Raw genomic sequence first — 27,458 nt, forward strand, 5'->3', positions numbered from 1 at the left:
TAATGTATGCCAATAGGTGGTGATATTATGTATGCACTGTAATACCAAATAAAAATGAACGTTATAAAAAAAAAAAAACAATGAAAAAGCATCAAAAATAGCCAATGAAATACAAGTGAACATGAATGAGGGGATTTGCAACCCCAGCAACATTGTGGACAGGGGGGGGTGGGAGAATACATACACACCATCCTCACCCTGATGAGACCCAAAAGTGCGAAACAGAGGTCAGTGGATAGGTTTAATAGGCTGTGCACTTTAACCCAGGCTGTGCTGATCAGCTGTGTAATACAGCGGGAATATACTTATAGGAGTCCATGTTAAAATGGACATGAAGTAAAAAGTGACCCTGTGTGCTCATTTGCATGTTATTTCCCAGAATCCCTGGCTGCAGAGGAAGCATTGTACGCTAAGGGATAATGGTGGAAAGCAGGTTGCAGACCTGTCTGAGACATGTGAATGTGCTGACAAGCGGTATTTGTATTTATTTACTGTACACACTTACACAAACACACAATGAACAGAAGGCTGCCACTCCCATATCAAGTTGTGATATAGTACTTTTAATCTCTACGTGACCTTTCTCAAGACCAAAAAAAATTAATAAATGTACACACACACACACACACACACACACACACACACACACACGCGCGCGATGTGCAGATGAGTGGATCCAGCCAGTAGAGGCAGATCTAAAGCGCTGCAGGCTGTATGGGGTGGATTATGTACAATGTACGTCACAAGGGCTTCTCGGGTGCCAGCTCTTATAGAGTACACTATACATCCATAGAGCACTGAAGGGATTAAAGTAACAATGTTAATAAATGCGATAAGCGCACTGTCCCTTGAGGGGACAGTATGTAATTGAAGTATCCAATATGTTTCACTGTATCTTAAGTTAATAAAACATTTATCTTCACCTCTAGTCTGGGGGAAAAAAACAACGATTTCTTGCAGTAGGATCCTTATTATGTTTATTTGCCATATGTTTTGAAATGCTCTATCCGAGATCACTTTCCAGTATTACGGTTAGATTTTAGATATCTGATTTGTAGTGATCTTTTAGCGCATGTGATTTATTGTTTTGAACAGGGATCTTCCAATATATACACTATTTTTACTGTGTTCTAGGTTACACTTTGGGTCACAATTACAGTTGAAACAAATACATTGTTAATGCCATCTTAGTCACTACTAAAGTTAAGATATACCAGTTTTTATTAAAAAGTCTTTGAATTTTAGGAAAACTTTCTGTGCATCTATTCACAAACATAACTCCTTTGCTGTTACTTTTATAACTATTTACAAAGGAGACCATGCCTGTCTAAATGATCTCCTTTCTCTAAGGCTTTTGAAGGATAAGGCTGCGTCCATGGATACTGCTTGCGGGCGGAGGCGCACTGAGGCTGAGGGAAAGCGGGTGCTTTTCCTGGCCTTAGTCATGGCCTAATTGGGCGAACCGCTCACGTGACCGGCCCTGCGCTCCGGTGAGCGTGAAAATTTTAAATTCTGCGGAGACTTACGCTTCCGCGCGCTTGCGGAAGCGTAAGCGAGCCCCTGCTAAAGCCGCTCTCATTGCGGCTGCAGGGGCTCAGTGCCGAGCGTGAGCGCGCCAGCACTAACCATGGATGTAGCCTAAGTATTAATATTTTCCCATTAATCTGCATATTTAAAACCTGCAGCCTAATACTATTTCTGGGGATCCTTTGGAATTGGCCAACAGCTCTAAGTATCTTAGAAATAGTATCTTATTTAAATATCAATTACAGTCTTCCTGTTTTTTTGTGGTATACATCAGCTTCTCCTGCACATTAAAATTTGCCAAATCTCAATTTACTTGGGGGGATGGGGTGAAAAAACCCTCCCAGATCAGCTATTAAGTGAAAAGTGTTCTTGTTTCAAACTGAGGACTATTCCCAAAAACCCTTGGTTTTTAGCCCACTCTATCCAATTGTTTGGTGAAAAAAAGCCATATGTGAAATTCTGCAGAACCCCAACCCTCTCTAATAGCACGTCTGAGATCAGATGCATAGTAAGGAACCCAAACCCCTTTAATAGAGCGTCTGAGATCAGATGCATAGTAAGGAACCCCAACCCTCCCTAATAAAGCGTCTGAGATCAGATGCATTGTAAGGAACCCACACCCTTTAATAGCGCATCTGAGATCAGATGCATTGTAAATTCTTCTGTATTTGGTGCAGTTTTCTCATGATCTAAAAATTGCAGGGAACCCTTTGGGGATGCCCGCAGAACCCAAGGGCTCCTAGAAACCCTGGTTGAAAAACACTACATGAGCGCAGAGGGGTGGGCCTTTGCCTGTGCAAACTCCTGTTCTGACCACAGTGATGACACAGGAGAGCAGCGAGAAGAAATAAAAACTCCTTTAAAGCCTTAGCTCCCCAAACTTAATTTGTTAACTTCAGCACAGGGTAACAGGGGCACTTGGCAATGTAATTTTTATTGCAATTTTTCGTAGGTCATGTATGTCTAGAATTTTTTAATATAGTTTTACTTTTCTAGTGTAGATTAAGCTACCCGCTAATAGTAATTAAACTAAAGTGATGGAGAACATACAAAGCCACAATTAATAAAGATTTAATATGGCCAACATTAGCACAAATAATTTCTGCCCGTTGGATATAACACATTTTCCCTACTCAGGTGCCGTGCTGGTATTTGGACAACTATTGCGGTCTACACTGAATATCGAAATCTTTTACCGGGCACCATGACTACCTCTCCTCAGGCACCTTACAGTGTGCGCGATCATTTTTATCATGCGTACGTGTTTAACCGCAAGAAAAAATTGACTGAAAAAAGGATCACTTTATGGTTCGGAATTAGGGGGTCCCCAGAACGGAACTAGGTTGATTTCAGCTCCAGGGACCCCCTGCTTCCTGACATACTTTCTCCCCTCCCGCCAATAGGGTGTGCTGGTTACTTCCCGATTCTTATAATCTCCCGCGGGACGATGGCCAAGAGGAAAACTGCAACATGATCTGGATGACGGATGATGCTGCGGCTTCCTATTGGCCCGCGTGCCGTGGGAAATTTAAATCGCCATTTTGTTTCCCCTAACGGAAGCATGAGAAAATATTAAAAATGTCAAATGAGTAAGCAAAATTACATTTTTAAACAACACTTTGCAATACAAGGAGAAATGTACCTCATCCCTTTAGTGGTACGAGTATCTGTGCAGTAAAGGTAAGGGAACACAGGGAGTAGGGCATCATTGAAAGACTGCAATTCATGTGGCAAGTGAGAAACGTAGTGTATTGATTACTTCAGTGCAAGAGTGACCAACTCCAGTCCTCAGGGGCCACCAGTCAGGCTTTAAAGATATCCCCGCTTCGGCTCAGGTGGCTCAGTCGATGACTGTGTGCCAAAGGGACCACCAACGCATTGCCCCAGGGGATCAGTCCTACGTTTTTACAACGTAGACTATATACCAGTTCAATAGGCTTCACTAGGTCCTACTACATGGGACGGCGCCCTCAGAGATAATCCAATTACTACAACTCACTGAGCCCTTTGTGCACCAAGGAGAAATACATTCCCTGCAATAAACATTTATTTTTGTTCCTACAGAATTTCAAAGGAGGAATTTTTTTATTTTTTTTTTCAAAAAACACCCTGAAGGGGGGGGGGGGTTAAAGAAAAAAAAAGTGTTTATGCGACCGATTATATAGTAAACTCTCCCCTTTTGTGCAAGAGAAAGGTGGCATAGTTATTATTGTGACTCACAGTAGGGATGAGTCAGCGTGCCAAAAAATGGCCACTTTCTAGTTGTAACACTAGTTAACTCCTTTACTGCCAGCGGGCCCCCTTACTCCGTGAATGAGCAGTCCCCCAATCACCTAGACGTCTAGATTCTATATTTCAATTACAAAGTGGTGTGCAGCATGCAGATGCCTGGGGTGAATCCTGTTGGCACATGGTGTATGTGTGTGTCTGTGTCTGTGAGAATTAAAAAAGGATATTATTAGTATACATGACCCGAAGAAGAAAGAAAAACATGATTACTGAAGCAGCTACTAATGTTGGCACACACTAGGACTTGGTTACTCACTCTCACACTGCCGAACTTGGCACCACTTCTGGGATAGTTTCTTAGAATTCTAATAGATGATGCCCAAAAAGTGCCAGGTTTCTGCAGTCTCCTAGTTAAAACCCTTTCGGTGAAGTTCAGCTCAAAAACATGAAATAGTAGTGTTTAAGGATTCCTGGATTTGACAACCTCCCCCCCCCCCACTCCCCCACTCGCCAAAGGATTTACTTGAGCCCAAATTCTACGCTCTCCCGACCAGGATTTCTTTTGAACAAGATCCATCGACTCTGCTGAGTCCAACTTATTAAAACAACATCCAACTCATTCTCAGCAGCAAAGATTGCAGAAGAATCTGATGCCCCAAATTTCATTGTGAGCTCTACAGTGGAGGCACTCATTGTGTCTGCAATTGTGTATTTTGTATTATATAATGCTGCGTATTCATCACTATTTATATATATATTAAAAAAAAAAAAAACCTACCACAAATATTACAAAACTTAGTGTTTTTAAATCTGAGGGGTTTCCATGAAAACATTTGGCAATAGCCATTTTACTTTACAAAACCAACTCAAAAAGGTTGTTAAATGTTAAGCTCTACATCTTCTATAAATATGGAAAGACTATACTGAAACACATACAAATATACTCCACCACAGCAAACCAATGTGCTGTAAACTCCGTCTAAAATCCTATTGAGCTCAACACAAAAAGAAACATTAAATACACATTGTTGTCCCCGTTTTTTTCAATGATCAGATAATATTGATTTATTAACACAGCAGGAACCCATATGAGTAATAGTAACAAGTGGTAACAAGCCTGGAGATTCACACGCATGTCTTGCCTAGATACAGCATAAACAGAAGAGGAAGCCACTGTAGAAATCACATTAGATTGTAAGATTTACAAACCAGGACACGGTGCTGGAAGTAATGCTGCACTAGTGCCCTGAACACCAATTGTACAGTGCTGCAGTATACTTATTAAAAGATTAGCAAAAGGAAAAAAAAAACAAAAAAAAAACGTGTTGTTAAAAGGCAGTGTGCGTTTGAAATCGATCATACAGTAAAACAAAGACATAACATTTCTTCAAGGCTGACGTGATATTCTTAGTATGCATCTCCCCTGGCGGATAGCTGAAATCATTGGGGTTATTAAAGCCCTCTCACCTTGAGCTGCTCAGCACAGGCACATGTGTCTGCTCCAGGGACGGCTCTGTGTCTACAGTCACACAGCATGACCGAGTCATTATACAACACTGTAGCAGAGCATGCTTATTTAACATGCTGGAGACGCTGCTGCATTGCATAAGAATGGAGTGGTCCTGCTCCATACGTCACTGCAGTCTGGCTTGCTTGAGCTGGAATTGTGACCCCCGGTGGCATATCTGTGAACTGCAAGTATACATGTAGCCCGGCTCACTGTCTCCAGAACAGCAGCAAAAAATACATAAATAGCCGCGGCTCCGGAAACTGTGCCTGCCGCGATATCGCTACGTGGGGGTTCATGCTTCCGAATCATACACCCCACCCCATCCCACCACATCACCACACACACGCAGCTTGCCCCAGACACAGTAGGCGCTGCTGTACTTGTACAACTTTCTGCTCAAGTCTGCGCTTATAGTGCTGGCTACGGCGACATCGCACAGCACCGCAGCAAGTACAGGCATACCCCGCATTAACGTACGCAATGGGACCGGAGCATGTATGTAAAGTGAAAATGTACTTAAAGTGAAGCACTACCTTTTCCCCACTTATCGATGCATGTACTGTACTGCAATCGTCATATACGGGCATAACTGAGGTAAATAACGCATGTGTAACGGGCTCTATAGTCTCCCCGCTTGCGCACAGCTTCGGTACAGGTAGGGAGCCGGTATTGCTGTTCAGGACGTGCTGACATGCACATGCGTGAGCTGCCGTTTGCCTATTGAGCTTAAACCGGGGTATGCCTGTACATGCAGTCCATCGCGGGTGCCCACAGTGGGCGCGACCGCGACGGCACTGCAGAGCGACGGAGCGGTCACGATCAGCGTAGTCAAAGGATTTGGACTTTTTCGGAGATCTCCACGACATCAGTGTCACGTGAGCGGTTCAGACAACGAGGCGAACCGCTCATGGCCACGCCTCCACCACGCCCCTGTCGCCCTCCCTTGGTCTCCTGCACCAGAGTGCAGGAATCGCCATAGCTACGGCGACGGCTGACCTCACGAGATCACGTAGCCAGCACTATAAACGCAGCTTAACCTCACCAAAGGGTCAGTGACATGTCCTACAAATATTCCGCAGCACAGAGAGATGTTTTCTTGACTTGAATAAGAGTCTCATATTAACCATTTTAATTCTCTCTCTCTCTCTAATTGCAGAGGCAATGTGAAAGACTAACCCTTTGAGTGCCAAAGCGCGCCGCACGTGCTCGCATAGAAAAGCGAGCGGGAAGATTAAGACGTAGCCAGATCATGGGGCCCACCAACCCCCATAACATAGTAGCGATGTCTATAGTGCAGGGGAGCGCAAACTTTTGAAGCTGCGCCCCCATGCCTGGCCTCCCCCGGTCTCGTGCCCCCTTCTCCTACATCAAATGACGCTCCGGGGTCACGTGACCCGCGGCGTCATTTGACGTCGGTGATGCCTTGGGGAGGAGTGCGGGACCTCTGCAACCGCCCGTGCCCCCCCCCCCAGACAAATCTCCCGCCCTCCCGCCCCCCCCCCCCCGTTTGCGCACCGCTGCTATAGGGCACCAGAGGGTTAAAGCAGTAACTCTCCCAGAAGCCTATACTAGTTTAACACCTAATGATCGTATCTTGCCACCTCAGCATGTCCTGCTCTTAAACTTTTCTTTAAAAAAATAATAATCATGATTTTAAACACTTTAATCTCCATCTTTGGAGCTTACCATGGTAAAAACGCTAGGCTGCCCTGACCTGTGTGAAGGGCACCATTTTAACTTCCCAGGCACTTAATATTTCAAATGGCATATCTCCTGAATGAAGCATACCATTTTCAGATGAATATAATAGATCTATTGCTCTTTCCAAAGCTGTTTTTTATTTTAACGTTTAAAAAAAATAAAAAAAAAATAAAAGCCATCAGCACAGGAGCTGTTTTAAATCAGCAGTCCACCTTTGTAACATAATGGAATTGTAGCAATGATTGTGCCACTTTAATGTTTCTCTCAGATTTCAACCTAACTGCTAAGCAGATATAAGAAAATTCACTAAACTAACAATACAGGCTGCATTTGTTTTAAAAAAATTTTTTAAAAAAATAAACCCTTCAATAATTCTACATCGCTGTGATGGGAGGGGGTAACCAGGCTCTATAATAAAGGTCAAGCCCTTTTGGTTACCCCTGCTCCGTGTAGAAGGGTCCCAGAGAGTTAGCTGTTAGACCCAGTAACATTGTACTTTGTGTAATTAACCCATTTTTTTGTGTTTTTCCCTTTCCGGGCATGCCAGCAAGCAGGGATTGCTAGTGTAGGAGTTTCAAGGGGGGTTTTCCGGAGGAACCGTTGACAGAATGTGCCTAGGAGGTTGGGGTCCGGAGTTACCGGGTCCTCAATAAATGTACCCAGGAATCATGGCCGATTCTCTGATACATGTAGGCACATTGTCCCGGCAATATTTCCCCTTGAAAACACAAGCACAACTCACCACTAGGGTACCCTGCTTCAGCACAGCCCAGAAAGGAGAAGAATGAGGCACAGGGATAAATATTCATTCCTGTGGAATCCCTAGGTTAAGAGGGGTACCCCAGCTAGTGCCAAGGTGACACAATCAGTATAGGGTTTGTGGTGCCCAAACATATACAAGGTTGGGAGACTCAGAGGGAAAATGTGTGGGGAAATAAGGCAGGCAGAAATAAAGAGACGTTTTTTCCTTTTCTGTTCCCTGTACCCTGGAGACTCCAAACTTTGGGAGTCTAAGTCTTAGGTAGGGTTTTGGGGTGAAAAGCAAGTCATTTTGATTGGAGGAGGTCTGGGGACAGTTACCGGTGGCCCTATAATCCCCTGCTTACTCGCACTATTTTCGGGTACCCGGGGGGGTGAGTTGCACTGGGGCCATACATTGTCTCCCAGACTCCTAGTTTTCAAACCCCAAGATCCTCACCTCATAGCTGAAGGGGTTCCCCGAGACTCAGTGTTTATTAAAACTCATTTCAGTGTATTTTACATTCAGAACCGATGTCCAAACAGGAGCCCGTCCAAACCCATAGGCGCTGGTATGTCTGCTGGACATCGGAGTGCAAAGCAGCCAGAGGATGCCCAGAGGTGTGAACGGCATCTGGTCAGCGGGGAAAAGTGGAGTACTAGGTCCGGAGATCAATGTCAGTCCTCCAGGATGCCACTTGTTCTGCCAGACCTAGGGGCGCCTGCCCAGCGGGTGGCATTGAGATAGCTGGGGGGAGATGTGGCAGGTTTGCGCATGTCCCTTGGCTATTTCAAATTCCCACCTGACCCAGCTATTCAAAGATGCTTTGTTTGTAATAGCAAAGGAACCGGCTTCGATTTCAAGCCTGAAAAGTCTGCTCGCCAGAGACTAAATCCCGACTTTTGCGCCAAAGTTCTCAGAAACGAATGTAGCGGACACGGCTGGGATTTTATGCCGATTTGAGTTCGAGGAGATTTGTACTAACTCGCGGTCAGGAGGGAACAAGTTCTCAGAAGAGAACGTAGCGGTGTTTTATGCCGATTTGGGTTCCAGGCGATTCCGGGCAAAGTCCCTATCAGGGTAAAACTCCCATAGATTTCCCTGCCCCTAGGAAAGTCTAGTTTTCAACCCAAGCCCCAAAGTAAGTGTGTCTTTTTGTCTGTATTTTGTGGTTCATTGTGTGCAAGCAAATGTATGCCGAATAAATTACAATTTATTTCTCTACCTTGTTTTGCTCAATGAATGATCCCGGTAAAAAAGGTGTTAATAACCTGGTCTCCCGTGACAATTACATCTACATTCAACCTGACCGCGAACACTACAGACAGATTTGACATCGTATATTGTGGTTCAGATGAAAGACAAAGTAAAAGAGAAATGTTTTGCAATGAAATCGAAGGCAAAATGTTACATGCACGCCTCTGTGCCAGGAAAAAGCTTCTAACATTTTAATATATTTTTAAAAAGGTCCAACAAGTAATTAATACAAATTACAGATTAAGCTTTTATTGTGGTCTAAAATCTGTTCCTGGGAGATCTAATCGCTAATCCTTTTGAGATGCTTATATAACATAATTATAACAAACATGTTAGGTGTGACAGTGTGCAACCAAATCATGATTTGATATTTCAATACCATATTAAGCCAGAAACCTGAGCGGTACTCCCTGTTTTTAAAACGAAAGCCCCGTGAGATCAGAAACAAGAAAACCTGATTTTTCTGGGGGGTTTTTGGTTTGCTAAAACAGGAGAAAAATACAGAGCTCCTGCTTAGCGGCACCCCCCCCCCCCCCCCCCCCAAGAAAATAAACATTTCCAATATAAATTAGCTTCCGTAAAACGTAACCATATCAAAATTTATTTTTTTGTTTTACTGCATTTTTTTAAATTATTGTGTGTGAAAGGGACTGTTTGTTAATAAACTTGTTTAATGGCCTTGGCTACAAGGATTAGGGGGCTATTCCTGTCGAAGAGGCGAGGATAGAAGGAATCGAACTCCCATGTTTTAACAATCTAACAAAAACACAGGGTTATCACTGAATTGAAATCGCTGGGAGTAAAGGGGGTTAAGAACAATCTGACATCTTCAGTGCTATAAGCAGTATTGTGATTCTGATTTAACACCTTGAGCAAAAAGGCACGTCGGGAAAATAGCTGGGTAACCCCTGCCCAACCAGCGGGCCCACGCAAAGCGTTGCGGCAATACCGGGGTTAATTCTAAAGCTCTACACAGCTGCACGTCATTCTCATTACTCATAACGCTGTTAGCGCAAGTCGCTCTCCCGCTAATTACATTTAAGTACAATGCTGGCTTTTTAATAGCCACGGCTGATGTGGAGTATAATCCATGTTACGTGGTTGTGATTTTATCCCCTTGGGCGATGCACCGGGACATCACATGGGGAAAGGTACAGCAGTGAAGCAGATTAACCCCGTCAGGGCCAGGAGGCTGCAAAGCACATACCAAACATTTGGTAACCCCCCCCCCCTCCCACCCTTGCATGTGATACAATGCATTGCAAGCCCCTCTGGTTTAATTCTAGAGGAACCTACACAGTATTGCACCGTCAGCAGTTAACCCTTTGATTGTCCAAAGACTTAGTCACTAGGTCATGGGGACTGGCGCTCCGGGGGCCCCATGACGTAGGGCGTTTTAACCCGCTTGGGAGCACAGGACGCAATATGCCCAGTAGTGAATCTACTGCCTCATCTTCCGTTTTCCATAAAATGGCCACTGAAGTCACGTGGCCGCACTGTGCCAGAGGGGCCGTGTGGCACTCAAGCAGCACGTCGTCACGGCACTCAAAGTGTTAAAGAAAAAGGATCCGTTCTTAAATTCCACTCGGCTGCCGGGTCCGGGACAGATTCTCCCTCATCATATTTTGCACTGAAGTGTCTTCAGTGTCAAAGGTAAGGAACTGGGAAATCATGTTCCTGCCCCTTTATCCAAGTTAGGAACACACAGCAAGTTATAGGGACTAAAAGTGACAAATACTCTTTCTTTGCTTATATGCCGCATTAGGCAACTATATGTATAAATTCTGCCCCTTTTTGATATTATGAAGGGAGGTTGTATTCAATGAGCTATGCCCACCCACTTTGTTTGTATCTGTGATGTCACATGCATTGGCCAATAGGATGTGAGGAAGAGGGAGGGGCTTAGAGTATTGAATACCGGGTCTAGCAGCCAATAGATACTCCTGACGAAGCCGTAAGCAATACGGCGAAACGCGTAGAGTGTTTCAGCCCACACCAGAGAGGAAGAACACTGAGGATCCACCCTTACCATCAGATCCGGTGGTTCCCACTGCACCGGAAGTGACGTGACGGGAGCCCCAGCGTGGACACGAGTGTTTCCGGTTGAGGCGGAGGAGAGCGTGGAACTCAGGGGATCGCGACCAACTGAGCACCCGTTATCCGCAATTCATTACTGCCTACTCTCATCATAGAAGTGTAAGCCTTCATTCTTGTATTCCCTGTTTTAATATAATACCATCTGCACTATATGGTCTCTTCTTTTTTCCTTGGAGGTTGGGGGCTGGTGGCTGCTGCATTTACACAGGGTGCATCCACCCCTTAAGTTGGATGACTGCTTGATTTTGATTGCTTCAATGCGTGTAGTCAATTTTGAACCCTTTTTTGCACTAAATCACTGATTTAAAATATTATTGCACTATGTAATGTTTTCATTATTTTATGGCTACGAGACACGCTCACCTGATTTTTTGGAAGGTCTGTAAACCTGCCTTTCCCCATTAATCTCTAAGCATCCAATGCTTCCACTGCAGCCATGGATTCTGGGTAATGACATACATTGTCATTTGTCACTTTCTGCTTCTTCTCCATATTAAACATGGATCCCTACAGGCTTATGCCTGCAGCTTCACACATCTTTTACAGCAAAGCTCATTTGCATGTAATTATCCAGAATCCCTAGAAGCATTGTATGCCGAGAAATGAGGAAAGGCAGGTTTGTTGTCCTGTCAGACATGTGAATATTGGAAATGGCAATGATTAAAAAGCACACCCACTTCTGAGAATAGCGTGTGAAAGGGTAACCGAAAACATGACAAGCTAGAAGCACCCACCCCTGGAGGTACGTTAACAGCTCCAGTAGGAGATGTTAGCACCAGTATGGGAGCATCTATGGAAAGATTAAGCATTCACCCCGAGTGATAGATGAAATGCTATGCAACTGTGACATTAGGGGTAGCCAGGCTATACAATAAAGGTTAAGCCAATCTGGTTACCCCTGAAATCCGTATGTCAAGGGCTGAAGTGTCAGCTCTTGGATCTAGTTGTGCGCCTTGATGTATTTCCCCATATTTCTGTTCCTATTTCACGAACTCTGCAGGAATGTAAGCTAGGGATGTCAGGTGTAGTTAAGATCCCTGTTAGGAAACAGGAGTTTAAAGCTGCAGTTCAGTCTTTTTTTTTTTTTTTTTTTTTTTTACTTCAATAGTTTCATGTGGGCAATCTCTAATTACCTAAAGAAATGTATAGCTGCAGGTCAATTCGTTCTCCATGTATTGATAGGTCGAAATTTGGTGACATAATTAGTGAAGGGATCTGTTTATATTCTGCTTGTCTGTCAGTGGAAGCTCATGAATATTCATGAGCACTCCTGCACTGACATGTGCAGAGGGAGGGCAGGGCTGACAAAGGGGTGTGCCAGGGCTTGTGACAGGACATGAAGGGGCAGTGCCTTAGCAAATGGCTGTTAAAATAGAATACAAGAAAATTGGTCTTTAAAAGTTGTTTTTTTAAAAACAGAAAATGCTAAAAGTATTTTTTCTTACTACAGAACTGATTTATTAAAAAAACACACATGCAGGATATTGACTGAACTGCAGCTTTAAGGGTGGAAATTGGAGAGCAACTATGGTTAAAAACTGTATAAAGTATTGCTGACCAGAGTAGTCGGTAGTACTGTTATGTTAGCTGCAAATAGTGTATGATTTGCATGCACCCGTCTCTAGATGACAGGGTGGGTTATGGAAGCCCAATGTTAAGTATAGGGAAAACCTGACATTTTGAGAGGATTTTTGGGTTCCCGGAGTCCTAGAGATGTGGAATTTGGGGAGTGTAAGTTTTAGGTGGGATATTTGGGTCAAAATGTATTCCGTTTGTTTGCAGGAGTTCGGGGGACAAAGTTACCGGAGGTCCAGTAATTCTCCAGACGTCCATGCATGATTTGCGGGTACATGAGATGAATTACACCGGGGCGACACAGAGTCCCACAGAATCCTGGTTTTCGAGCCCAAGTATCCCAGACCCATTTCCCTCAGAGTTATAAAGGTTCCCCAAGGTCTATACCTTATTAAAGTATGTTTTATAATGTTGTATACTGTATGTATAAATGTCTATGCAGTCAACCTGGGCATTCACATATGTGCCAGGATGTTGGCATAAACATTGAAGTTCAAAGGAGGAAGGAGGTCCTGAGGACACCCCACTGGGGCCCCTTTGTGACTGCCAGACCTGGTGGAGCCTGCTCAGTGGGTGGGATATGAATTAGGTGGGGGAAGTTGCTGCTCGTAAGCGCATTTCCCATTGGCTAGTTCATATTTCCCACGCACCCGTTTTTTCAAGCCGGCGTGGCACGCCCCCTCCTCTGACATCAGCAGCCAGATGAGCCTCCGTTCTGATTGGCTGGTGGGAAAAGTTCCCACGCTCTGATTGGCCGCTAGTCCCTGTTCAATGTTAGGCATAGGACACCGAAGTCTATGTAAGGGACTGCACAATCAGAGATCTCTCAGTCTCTCAGACAATCTTGGGACTTGGTCCAGTGAAGCACTGACAGGCTTTCCCAGGTGTTTTGCTCGCAATAGCAAAGCACTAGGCATTTAGGTGCCAGGGAAGCCGTGCCTAGCTGAGGACAAGTTCTGAGGATCAATGTTACTTGTTCCAGGCTCAATCCAGTTACGTGGAGCGGACATGGTAAGCCTTTGCTGAAGCAGGCGTCCGGCACCTATTTGAGGCTAGTTTTCACCCCCAGTAAGTGTGTATTTTGTCTGTATTTTGTATTTCATTTGTGTGTATGTGGGTTTACCCAAATAACCCTCATTTTATTCCACCATCTTGTTTTGCCTAGTGAATGATCCCAGAAAGGTATAAATGTGTTGTCCTGGCCCCCGTGACAGTAACTACAAATGAAACATAAAACAGATCCATACAAAAAGTCACAAATTAAAACAAAAGTATGATACAGAATTCACTACAAAAAAAATTAACCCATACAACATGAGCGACTAGGCCCTCTCCATAATTAGTATTTGGAATTAATTAAAGTTAGGACAAACAGACAAAAAGGAAGGAGGAGCTTATACAAATACACCATCAAGTAACCATATTTGAACACAGTGCAAGTTAAGAGGCCTATCTTGGAGAATACTTAGATCTATAACCATCATTAATAGGCCTATTTTAGAGGCTAATTGCCTTTAGATATAATTTTTTTTATCTTTTACATGAGTTAGACTAGCTATTTATCCAAAAGGTCCCAGGTTTTATCAAAACTTTTTACATTTTAAGAAGGTTACAAGTATTGCCATTAACATCACGTCTATTCTTAGAATAACTGTATTGTTTGAGGGACTTTCATGGAGCCGAGATAGAGTATCTAGCGGCAGTAAAGATATGGGAGATTAGTTTGCGAATGGCAACGCAACTCCATGTGACACCGTTGCCAGAAGCCGCCGGAAACAAGGTAAGGGATTTACAGAAGCCCTGAGCACTCCCCTGGCATTTCATTTAAATGTGGGGGAAGAGCGGGGGGCCTCCGTAAACGTCACGCCCCCCAGTGCTCGATCACTTATTGGACCACATTTTCTACAGATTTGGTTTGAGGGGAAAAAAATCGGGAAGACTAAATATTCTGGGGGTTAAGGAGGCAAATCAAGCAGCACATATATATATATATATTTACGTGGTTAATGAACTACGGTGGTGGAGCAGTTCAGACGCCAAAAATCAGACACAAACAAAGAAGTTCCCTGAACCTTATCCAAGACGAGCCGTGCTGAACAGGAACTGCAGGCTGCTCATTCGGGTTGCCGGAGAGACGCTGAGACAGTGACACCAGCAGCAGTGAAGCCTTGCAGTTCATACAGCGAGACGGAACTGAAGGAACTTGCTACAGTCTGACACATGTTTGGCGAATGGGCCTGTCCCATACAACGCTTTTATTTTACTGGCAAAGTGTGAGTGTGCATTTGTCTTTGTTCGTGTTAATTAAACCTTTATTATTGGATTTTACACATGGATCGGGCGCTTTTCCTTTCTTTTTTTCTAATACACACACACACACGTTTCAGTCAGTGTGTAATTCAGTAGCTACAATGTATCCTTACATTACTAATGTAACATTATCTATTGTTACAGTTTACAGCTCAAACTGCTGGGAATATTGGCAACAAATTATCACAAATAGGAAAGTGTTACAAAGATCCTGCACTGCTGGGGAGGTGTGCTGCACTCAAAGTCAATATTCGGAGATACATGAAGTATTAAAAGCCTAATTTGACGATACCTAAATAACTAGGAGTGGAGGCAGGGAATATTTGGAACAGAGTTAATTAATTTAAGAGTTTCCCGTTAGTCAATATGTTGCCTATATTTATAATATTACAATTTTTGTTAAAAAGAGCCTCACCCACCCAGATGTAAGCCCTTTAAAGAGGCAATCCCAGCAGGCAATTTTATTTTACATGGGATTGAAGCACGGGGGCATCTCTGGAGCTGAACCCCACTTATTTCCGTAAGGGGTGGCGGTAGCCACTCTGCTAGGCCAGCAGGGTTCACAACGTCATCAGGTTCAGCTTCCTATTGGCACGGGAGGCGGAAGCTTTAAACTTTACCGACTCCCCCTTTGGAGGTTTATCTCAGAAAGTAGGGGGTCCTGAGAGCTGAAATTAAATGGCTTTCAGCTCCGGAGACCCACTGCTTCAACCCGATGTTACATATTTCTTTTTTTTTTTAAGCGCTTGAATTGCTCCTTTAAACAGGTCACTGCCATTAGCAAGCACACTTTAGTCCTAAGAGGGATCACCCTTTTAAAACCCTCTGGCAGTGAAGGGGATAAGAGAACTACATTCTGCATTCCAGAACCCAAGGCCTCCCGATTACAGCAGCAGGAAGACAGGCAAACAATGTATTTCCGTAGCAATGGATGCATAGGCCATGCGAGAGGGCAGCCACCCTGCAGGCTGACACGACACATGGTGGATGTGACTGAGGACAGAGTCTGGGTGTAGCATGCCAAGTCATTGCCGCATATTCAGCGTGCCCAAAAACGCTTCTAAATTTAGGTGTCAAAGCTCCCGCGTGGCAAGAGCTGTAGTGAAAGCACTCAGCAACAAATCAGAACTTGTGTTTGATAACTAGTCTGCACTAGTGGTGTATCGAGTACCCGGAATTATCCGGCACATTTCCAGCTACCCAGACATAACTCGGACCCGGCAACTGAGAAGTGGGCTCGGTGCCAGGTAATACCCGGCTTCGGGTAATGTCAGGGCAGCTGGAAATAATCTTAATACTTACCTTTCCAAAGACATCTAGGACCAGCAGCAGCGGTCCTGTGGCGGTGGCAGCATCAGGGGTGTCTTCAGCCGGCGGGGGAGCTGCAGGAATCCCTTCCACAGCCATCTGTCCAATAGGAACGCTCTGTCTCCTGCTCCGGTCACGTGGTTCCCCGGCGGCTCACACACACACACTGTTTACCTGCTCCGGTGCTGTGGAAGGGATTCCTGCAGCTCCCCCGCCGGCTGAAGACACCTCCGATGCTGCCACAGGACTGCTGCTACTGGTCCTAGATGTCGCCGCCACCCTGCAGGTAAGTGCCAAACCGGGTAACCGGGTACCCGACCGGGTAGAACCTTTGATTTTGGCTGGGTACCTGTTACCCGTTTTTTTTTTTTTTATAAATGAGGACCCGGTCCAACATCAGTCTGCACAGCTGGCGGCAAAAAAAAGTTGCAGTGTGTTGTCGGATTTCTGGAGAATAGGCTTTTTGAGCAGAGTGAAAGTTAGGGCTGTTATATACAGCATGCGGCCGCGCGTGCCGCATGCATACTGTGTGAGTATACAGTGTTTGTCTATGTATGTGTAATTTATTATTTATTAAAAAAAAAAACATTGGTAGAAATAATATATTTATTAAATTTGTGTAGACACAAATACATACATTGAGCGCAGGCAGCGTCGCGAAAAGATGAATTTTATCATCTTCGCCGCTGTCTGTCGGCTCCCCTCTCCCTCCCGTGCGCGTGCGGCCCTTGTATAGAAAGGCTGACTGACGTAAGCCAACAAAAATTCCGCGCGCACGCACGTCGTAGCACGCGCACGGCACTATATAACGTGCTTTAAACAGGAGGGAAAGCTTCCCCATAACTTCAGTTGTGTCATGTGATCGTTCCTGGAGCGATCCCATGACTTGGCTGGTCCCGATACAGAAAGAGGGAGCTCTACTTCAATGAACGAGCATAGGCACAGTGAGCTTCACTTTCAGCCCAACCACCCCTTAGAAAATGAGCAAGGGTGAATGACCTTACCCGGCACGTCAAAAAGGCAGTGAAAAGAAGTGGGACCAGCTAATGAGACAAGTTTAAATCTTTACTGTTTGCGTAGCATCAAATCATTTGGGGATTGCCTTGGTATGGCGCTATGCTTAGGTTTTGCCCAAAATGTGTAGCTCCCTCTTTTGAATCGAGAAATATGAAGTGGGTTAAAGATGCTGTATTGCATTATGTTGAATAGGATTACAAGATGGCAAATGGTTAATTTAATTTTAATAAATATTACAGAATAGAGAGATCGACATATCCAGAGGAAGGCAAACAAAAAAACCCCACAGTGAAACAGCCAATGAAGTCACACAAAATCAATTCTTCCCTGACTCCAGTATCGGCAATCATTTGCCACTGGAACAATAGCCTTCCTACGTTTACTTATTTGGTAGATCTGTGTACTTTTAAAATAGACGTCTCCTTTGGTAATAAACTCCACATTTTCACTGCTGTTAATATAAAGAACCCTTTCCTCTGTGCTGGTGAAATTTCATTCCCGCCAGTCTTAACAGATGACCCTGTGTCATGTGTACTGTCCTTGAGATGCAAAGGATGCTTGCTTTTGGTACACGCTGGTTACGTAGGAGCCAGTACCTAAAAGAAAAGAACTACCATTCCAAAAATGCAGTGATCAGCTCAGTTGCTAAGCAGTTTTATGACGATCACAATGGCTGTCATCTTTACTATGTTCCAGAGAGACGTTTCTCACGGGAGACCAGGTATTTACACCTTTTTACCGGGATCATTCACTGAGCAAAACAAGATCATTTGTTGTACTGTCATTTATTCTATAGAAACAGACACACATTAGATTACAAAATACACACTTACGGGGGTCTGGGCACCAAAAATTGACTTTTCCAAGTGAAATGGCACATAAAATAAAGTCTTTAGGTTGACCAGGACTTGTCCCGAAATGTCCTGGAACTCAAATCCAGATAGATAGGAAAAATGCTGCACAGCAAAATTGATACAGTTACCGGTGCTCCAATGTTTGTACGAAAGCCTGTGATCAGCCCTGGATAGATGATAAAAGGAACAAAGGGCACAACGAATTTAGAATATCCAAACTCATGTGTTGGCTCAATAAATGAGTTTGGATATTCTAAATCCGTTGTGTCCTTTGTTCCATTTATCATCTGGAACTCAAATCTGCATGAAGTTCCTGACGCCACCGCTGTATCTGCTCCGGAGCTGCCGAAATCCCTTGACCGGGAGATAGTACCAAACGTCCTGGTACTCTTTTCGGCTTGCTATCCCAGCCGCAATGTTTTATTTTCAGAACTTGACCCCGAAAAGTGTGATGCCGACTCGCTGCTATTTCTCCAAGAGCATCTTTTGGTGATTTGAAATTTGCCGCTGCTGTCTTGATGCTTAGAATCTCTCGTCCGGATTGGCTGAGGGTTTCTTACAGTATTTCAGAGTTCAGTCATGAAATACTCCAGCCAATACAAGCGTGGGAAGAATCCTACCAGCCTATCAGAGCGTTGCCAGTCTAAGCCAGGCAAGCACGGATTCAGATTCTGACAAGGGCATGTGCCAACCTGGCACCTCTGCCACTTGTCAGTCAGAAGCCACCCGCGGAGTTAGGCTCCTCAAAGTCTGGGGATGGGCAAATGGTGGTCCGATGACTTCCATTCATCCCAGGACGTGCGTACTTGAGGCTAACCCCGCTGCCCAAATGGTTCACACACATTGGCAACCTCTGAGGCTTTCATATTCGGGACCCGAGCAGATTTGGTGGCACCAAGCTTAGTAGCCACATGGTCTCTCGGAACCATGGACCTGGAAGTCCCCAGCTCATAATACTGTGCATAAGCATATATACCATTAAAACACCATTTAATAAAATATACTTTTCACATATTTTTTTCCCTAAGTCCTTTGGGTAGAATGAACCTCTATACAACGGTTCTGGGTAACCGGGCATTGAACTGGGGATCCCTCTGTTACTGGGGGGACCCCGGTACTGTTCGGGTGATACGTTACACCCCTATGCCCCGCTTACCTTCCTGGTCTATGCTGAAGCAGGGAGTCCTAGCCGTGAGTCGCAAAAGCGTTTCCAGAGCAGGATTTTGACCGGAGCCTTGTGCCTACATGTATCCGGGCTGCCTGACCTGACTCCCGGGTACATTATTGGGGTGCCCAGCAACTCTGGACCCAGACTATCCAAGCACAATCTGATAAGACTTTCTTCACAAAATCCCCCGTGAAACTCATAGCCTAGGAAGCTCTGCTTGCTGGCACTCCTGGAAAGGTAAAACACAAATTCTTTATTGTAGCACAATTACATACATTACTGTATCTGCAAACAGGTTCAAGAGCTGACACACTAAAACTCCAAATATGGATCAGAAGTAACCAGCTTGGCGTAATACCTTTATTGATGGCCTGGTTACCCCCTCACCGTCACAACGTTTGACTAGGATGAAAAGGGGACAGTAAGGACAACTTGTATAGAAAAACAAAATGTAAACCATTTTTTACCAACCTTCATGTATTTGAATGAAACAAAAGTATTTTCTTTCTACAAATGAGCAATCTATATATAGTTTGGATATTGTTTGGCATAGATATGCCATATGTCCGAGCCTATAAAAATATAACAATGATCAACCAAATCAAAGCTCCAGCAGGCAAACAAAAACACGACTGTGCAATCAGAGGGACGTGAATGTAATTTGCAGAGGTGAGAAGACCCAATTGTAAGGGTATAATTAAATTGTGACTACATATATAAATCCAGCAAATCAGATGAAAAGCAATGGTTTTATTTTTTATTACAGGATAGGAATCAAGGGGTCCTCCGCAGCTAGACAGCTATTTCATCTCCCGATTCCCACAACACTTACCAGAAAAGTTACTGGTGGTCTGTGCAGCAATTTGAACAGTTATCCAATAGGAAGCCGTAACTGATGAAGTTGCAGTTTCACATTGGCTAGCGGAACTCACAAGATTTGAACAGCCATTTTGTATCAAGGGATCCAGGAGGTAAAAAGCGGAGCACAGCGATGGCAGAAATGTAGGGCTACATATCAAAATCTATATTAAAAACACCTTTATTTACCGTGGTGACAACATGGAGAACAGGTCAATCACAAACGCGTTTCGCGCATTGCGCTTTGTCAGAGTGTATTTTCGTTCGTATAGTCAGTGACTGAAATAACTTAACCTCCGCCTCTAACCTACGGTGATGCGACGCTGTTTTGGCGCAAATTCGGCAAAACGAACCAGATTGGATGAGAAGAGTCTCAATCCATCTGCCACTCGCCGAACACCTATCAGATGGAAACGGAGGCTGAACGTAACACATACAAAACAAACAACAACAACTAATATAAACATACGATTTAAATAAAATATACAGATTCCCAACAAGCTCTGAGAAACCCCAACCATTACCACATACTGTAATATATATATGCATATAAGTGTCAAAAGGAGTGCTAGTGGGCGTGGCTAAATGTATACAACAAAAAACAAAAATGCCCAAAGCTACATCCATTGTGACAAAAATACACAGTGCAATACCTATATATCTCTTGTAAAAGGGTCATTTAGTTTAACCCTTTGGCCAAAGCATCTTAAGCCTGCTGCCACTTACAAGGCATGACCGTTAGCAGGTCCTAACACTCTCCTGGGTAAAAATTCTTATTTACCTGTATGTTTTGCCAGGTTACGACAGATCCAATGCGATCATTCTTCCTGTAATTATACAGGTAAATAAGAATTTTAACCCAGGTGAGTGTTAGGACCTGCTTCGGTCATGCCTTGTAAGTGGCAGCAGGCTTAACACGCTTTGGCCAAAGGGTTAAACTAAATGACCCTTTTACAAGAGATATGTAGGTATTGCACTGTGTATTTTTGTCACATTGGAAGTAGCTTTGGGCATTTTTGTTTTTTGTTGAATGACTTAAATAATACGGACATATATTAAAAACAACAATACAAAGAAGACCTGTATTGGAATCAAAATATAAGCAGTCTAATTTAATCCCTATTTGAATCCTCCATTGAGTTATATTAAATCCCATAGACTATTAAAAAATATATATTAAATCTATAATAAAATACCAGTATATTAGAATTAGACACTTGTGAGTGGGTTTATTGGCTTTGCATCTCATCCCTGGCTATGTTTAAAAGCTGTGTTTAAAGCAGCAGGCATTGGCTTAAGGGTTTTCCATGTAATGTGGTACTGTGTGCTCATTTACATGTCATTTCCCAGAATCCCTTGCTGCAGTGGAAGCTCTGTATGCTAGGTGACAATGGCGAAAAGCAGGGTTGCAGACCTGTCTAAGACATGTGAATGTGCTCACAAGTAATATTTTTATATGTTATATGGTGTAGGGTTTTTAGTCACCTTTTCAAATAGACAGGAAATAACCATACAGTACCTCTATGTATAATAGAGAGTAAACATCAGATTAGATTAGGACTGTTTCACCATAGGTATAACCCATCACTCCCCGAGAGTAGATTTACTTTGTGTACAGTATTAAATAGAAACTGTCCTCAAAGGCTCAGTTAGCAAAAGCAAAATATCCAATCTCAGTTCATGAGAACAAAGTATCCAATGTCCATCTGCAACCAAAAAAGGATAGTGTTATCTTAAGAAAGTATCATAATATTAGCAACATTGTTCCACCAACCACCTATATGTCAGTTGTAGTATGAAGGATATCTACAAAATATATATACAGATATCATCTAAAAATGTGTATATAGCAACCACATATACAGATATAGATAGATCCCTATATCAGAAGACATGTATGTGTATAGAAGCATGATATTAGATCTAAATATACATAGTGTCCTACTAACTTATTAATGGCTGGTATATATAATGAAGAGCACCATTCTTGATATCCCTATACAGTCAACACATTTAACCTAACTATGTCTTATGTCCTGTATTGGAATTGATCCAGAGGAGATGGAGTGGAGGCTACTATAACCACAGATAATAGATACAACTCTTTAAGTAATATTAGAGATAATGTTAATCCCCATTATCTTAGTATGAGAGACTATACATAAGTTTAAGGAAATGTTTAAGCTCCCAATCGGTATTCATACCCATGGGAACAAGTATCCCAAGGGTATAGATCCAGTACATTTCCCTGCAGTTGAGTACTGCCTCTATCTCCTCCCCTAATATTCTTCTGTACATATTCTATAGCACTGAATTAAAAAGTGCCAATAGAACCATTTTGGCTAATAGGCCATTTTGTATCCCGTGGCGTGGCAGACACCTGTAATGCCGCTGGTAGGTATCTAAGCTAATCGTTGGTCCCCAAAGCTACAAATATTGTCGTTCAGCACCGGACACAAGAGGGTCAAACCTAATAAAATGATATCTCTCTATCTTGTATAGGCCGGATTGCTGCTTCAACCCTTTGGGTTGGGTCAACACTATACGTAGTAACAACGTCATGGTGTCTGGCACTCCAGGTCCCATGATGTAGTGGCTATGTCATGCTTAAGCTTAGATTGTGTCCTGCGTTCCCATGGAGCACGGGACACGGTCTGCAGTGAAGGGAAACGGAAGATGAAGAATCCTCCACTTCCATGTTAAGGGCACACCGCAGTCACGTGCCCAGCACTCTGCTCTGGTGCCGCTCTCCCTCCAGAACTCAAAAGGTTAAAGTTTCAGCTACCTAGACTACCTGTAAAAACCTCTTTCATGTCCCGCAGAATTTATGATCCGGCATTATAATCTCTACCACATGCTTGGTCACAGCCAGAGTGATCTTACTATGAAAGATCCTGGCTTTCTATCCCCAGCTGTTCTACGCATGCCATTTTTGGAGCGGAGCATACATGCTACTCTAAAATTCAATAGCAGCTATGAACAATTCCTCACTGACTTCCAGGACTGGATACATTATTGCGAACCGGAAACCCCACCTGGCAAAATCTAAAGAGGTTTCAGTAGTAGACCGTAATGAAGGGGGCCGCTTTAACACAGCAAATATTCAAGTGTTACAATTGTGACAGGATAGGTCATTTTAGACATGACTGCAGACAACCCAGGGTGAGATGGTGGGAACAAAAAGAACATCGAAGAGACAGGAGACAGAGACAGGATGGGCAGGATACATTACACCCCACTTCTGAAGGAATTGGCTAAACTAATTAAGACTAATGATTGTCTCTGGGCATGGCTGATGCAATTGATCTGGCTCGGAGCTCAGTTCACAACACCAAGTCTAACCCATACAGTTCACAATAGGGGTGTCAGGCCCCTGCCCTGTCCAAATGAACTGACAGGAACGGTAGAATTAGCGGACAGATAGGGGGCAGAACTGGAGCAGTGAGAGAAGCAATGACAAGGTGGAGAAAGTAACAGATTGTTATTTACTCTGACAGTGCTTATGTGACCAGATCACCGAGTATATGCCTTTATGGCAACAAACAGAATTCACTGATGCAACTGGTAAACCTTTGACACATGAACATGTGCTACAGCACAACATTAGAGCAGATAAGATACCACCCCGTGCAGCCCTCACAAGTGAGAAGTGGGTACCATGCTGTAATGACAGGAAGGTCAGCAATCCTGGGAAATCCATGAAATAACACATGAGCAGCTGCATGAAGTCCGTTCTGTGAATAAAGCTCCACAAGTGTCACTGCAGATAGAAAAGGACGCAGAGCTGCGCAAAATAATAAAACACGCTAAAAATGGAGACTGTGGTCCAGAATATCAGTTGCAAGAAGGAATACTGTTCAGGGAAGAGGATGGGAAACTTAAATACACCCCACCTGCAATGGTTGGAAAGGATTTTGTCAAAGAAAATCACAGGATAACCCTAGGCAAAGGGACAGAGGCCTGTACTGACCACGGTTCCAGTGGCTGAGGGACCATCGTGTACCCATCAAATTGATTTTTGTAGGACCACTCCCTACAACTCCAGGAGGATACAGGTATCGGTTGGTAATCGTGGATATCTTTTCCAAATGGTTAGAGGCCCTTCGTGTAAAGAGATACAATGCTAAAAGCACAGCTAAAGCTCACTGGGAAGAAGTGTTATCTAGATGGGGGTTCCCTAAAGTAATTGAGTGCTGGGGGAACCCACGTTACTGGATCCATACTAAAGGGAAGTGTGCAACTTGTTCGGGATCCAGCAGCGTTTTAATGTCTCTTACCACCCCCAGTCATCAGGGATGGTGGAGTGAATGAATCGTACCCTTAATGAAAAAATGAGGGAGCTGGTAATCGAATCAGGGAGAAATTTGTTATGTCACTTTCCAGCCATTCTAATGGCCATTAGGGGGAGCGCAAGTAAAAGTACACGGCTCACCCCATACCAGTTAATGACAGGTAGAGAGATAAACCGCAGACATCCGGCAGACCCACCAGTCTCTACTCCTGTGAAAGAGGAAGTTGCGAAGTATCTATTTGTGAAACAGCTCCAAGAACAGGTATCAAAATACCTGCAGTTTGCCGGCCAAAATATGGCTCCACTTGAGAAACTGAATAAGAAAGCCACCCTACTCTCTTAATGTCAGAGATAAGGTAATGGTGAAAATTGTTGCCCAAACTACCCCTTAGCAAGCGAACTGGGAAGGGCCCATACACAGTCCTGCAGACACTTAAAGCAACAGAGGAGCACCCCAAGAGGCGTAAACGCTTTAAAAAAAGGGATAAAGAAAAATGGGTGCTTGTAGATCAATGTATGATGTATCTGCCTTACACTGCTAAAAACAGATAGTGCATTTGGTCTTTTACAGGTTCCACTACCATGGAGCGTAAACCAAAATCACGTAATTCGCGGGACATGGAATTATGGATGCCAGCGTTTGTTATCCTAACATTTGGTCCTAACATTTGGAGCCATGCTTGGCATTGGACTCACATACACGTTCATGAAGGAGGAAGGCTGTCCTACTGTACGAACATTGGGACTAGTGCAAATGGCAGCCACCACCTTACCCGCAATTGCCACCATACAGTACCGGTAAAGACATCAAGGAATCACTTGTAGGTTATCCCTACGTCGGACAAAAGATAAACTTTCCAGTTCTGTCAGTCAGAACCGATAAATCTGTATAACTAATTTGGGAAAACAATTGTATAAGAGGGGGGCTGAATTGTCAGGAGGAATATTGGTTTGGATGTTTTATACACAAGCCTGGCAATACTGGAAATGCCATGTATTGGAATAGTACACAAATACTTGAAGATGAGTGTATATGGAAACTTAGAACAGGAGGTGATGAAAATGTTGGAAAAGGGTTTAACCTTACTAAATCACTGATTTTACATGTCCCGGTACCAATTGGAAGTATACATGTACACATACCTGTATTTGCAAAAGCAACATACAATTCACAAAGTCTGTTAACAAATCTTCTGATATAGTCGCCACTCGTTTTGAGGAATGAGAATCGATTGAGGTTAAACTGGACTTGGTGCAAAAGATAGGAGTCAATGTACAATACAAATGGCTAAGAACACACAAGATGAAACCCGCTCTACCTACGGTGACCAGAGGTCATGAACCAGACAGGTGCACCAAGGCCGGCAATGGTGAACAAAAGAAAGAGGCTCCAGACGGAGCACAGACACTCCGAATGGAGAAGATCCCTATAGCATGCTCTCAAAGTCTGTATCGGAGTGGTACCTTACACAAGGGTGTCACACACACAATTTGGCAAGTGATGGTCAGCATTAGCTGTGCTCTGGTTGTAGAAAGGCATTTGCAGAAGCTTAAATGGCTAATGGGTCAGTGGCCCTCTTCAGCACCAAGGCTGTATAATGGGTGCATATGTAGAACCGTCACGCTAGCCCAAATAGCTACGGGTGCAGTACCAGAGAATAAGCAGCAGTAACAATGCAGTCCATATTGGATACAAACAAGGAGTCAAATGCTCCAACTTCAGAGACAAGGAACACTGATATGTTGATGGCCCAGCACCTTATAACATGCTATGCTTCTCTGCAAATGCCTTTCTACAACCAGAGCACATTGTGCCGGTATTGTTTAATACGATTTTATTGTGCTCACAGTCTGGTCCTTATTGTATACCAAATAAACCTGGATTTTAAACTATATTCAGTGCAATACAGTCTGGACCACGAATGCTGACCATCACTTGCCAAATTGTGTATGTGACACCCTTATGTAAGGTACTACTCCCATACAAACATTGAGTGCATGCTATAGGGATCTTCTCCGGTCAGAGTGTCTGTGATCTGTCTGGATCCTCTTTCTTTTGCTTACGATACAAATGGGATTACCTGGAAGATAAGTTTTCTGCAATGGAATATTTCTAAATGATATCCTAACTGCAGCCAAAATGTTAAGGTATTGGAAAAATCTATCACTAAATGGTGTCAACAAGCTCACCTGCCACAGTCAGAAGCTCATTGTTATAGGTGATATCACAGGAAGGATAGGTGCTGGTCTGGGAGTTAACACCATTGACAGTGAAGTTTTGGAGGAACAAGACGAGTAAAATAGCAAACACAAAAAAGTTGAGGATGCTAAAGATCTTGCCCAGGAAATTAGTAATCTGTAGCAGCAACAAGTTAAGGTGTCAGTGAGTGTACTCCCAGAAATTAGAAAAAGGTTAAATGCAAGTGGATAGTGTCTACAAATTGGGAGAGGTTTCATGGGCACATATATGCACACAAGCACAGAGTGCATTGTCAACCAATCTAAAAATCACCCTGCAATTGTTATGGGTAAATGGCCCCTGGAACGGCTTTTGCCAGTAAAACGTTGTATTTCGCAGTTTGCAGTGGAGCATGGTGGCAGGGCCATCGACAGGGGACGGGGGAAGAGCCGGGACAGGTGTCCCAGGCCCTGTGGCTGCAGGGGGCCCGGCGGCCAGACAGAGCTGTTGGGGCCGACCCAGCTGCCGGTCCTCTATTGGCGCCGGGCCTGGCCTCTCCCTCACTCTGTCCCACGCTGAGCGCCTGATGCTGGCGCGCGCCAGACTTCTCTGATGTCTGAGCAAGCTGGGCTCAGCTTCCAGCGCGCGCCGGCAGGAGATGGAGACCTGGCCCACACCCACATCAGAAGCTCAATGTGGAACAGAGTGAGGGAGAGGACTGCAGCTGAGGGAGAGCCGGCCCCGGCCCCAAGGGAAGACAGGCAGCAGGGTCCGGCCAGAGACCATCCCAAAGGTTAAAAAAAAAAAAAAAATTTAATATGTATTTAGGGGGGGGAGA

General features: G+C 44.0%; 1 protein-coding gene across 3 annotated transcripts in view; it reads right to left on the reverse strand.

Annotated features, from left to right (window-relative positions):
• The window catches only part of SLC23A2 (solute carrier family 23 member 2), a 111,223-nt gene that overhangs the window by 76,286 nt on the left and 7,479 nt on the right, over positions 1–27,458 (reverse strand). Inside the window, exon 1 of one of the 3 annotated variants that reach the window (XM_075601290.1) lies at positions 5,224–5,378. The exons of the other annotated variants lie outside the window; for them this stretch is intronic. The gene's annotated coding sequence lies outside the window, so the exon portion shown is untranslated. Of the gene's footprint in view, positions 1–5,223; positions 5,379–27,458 lie in introns of those variants that run through there. 3 annotated transcript variants of the gene reach the window in all.

Source organism: Ascaphus truei, chromosome 5 (assembly GCF_040206685.1).
Source record: "Ascaphus truei isolate aAscTru1 chromosome 5, aAscTru1.hap1, whole genome shotgun sequence".
Taxonomy (NCBI): Eukaryota; Metazoa; Chordata; class Amphibia; order Anura; family Ascaphidae; genus Ascaphus; species Ascaphus truei.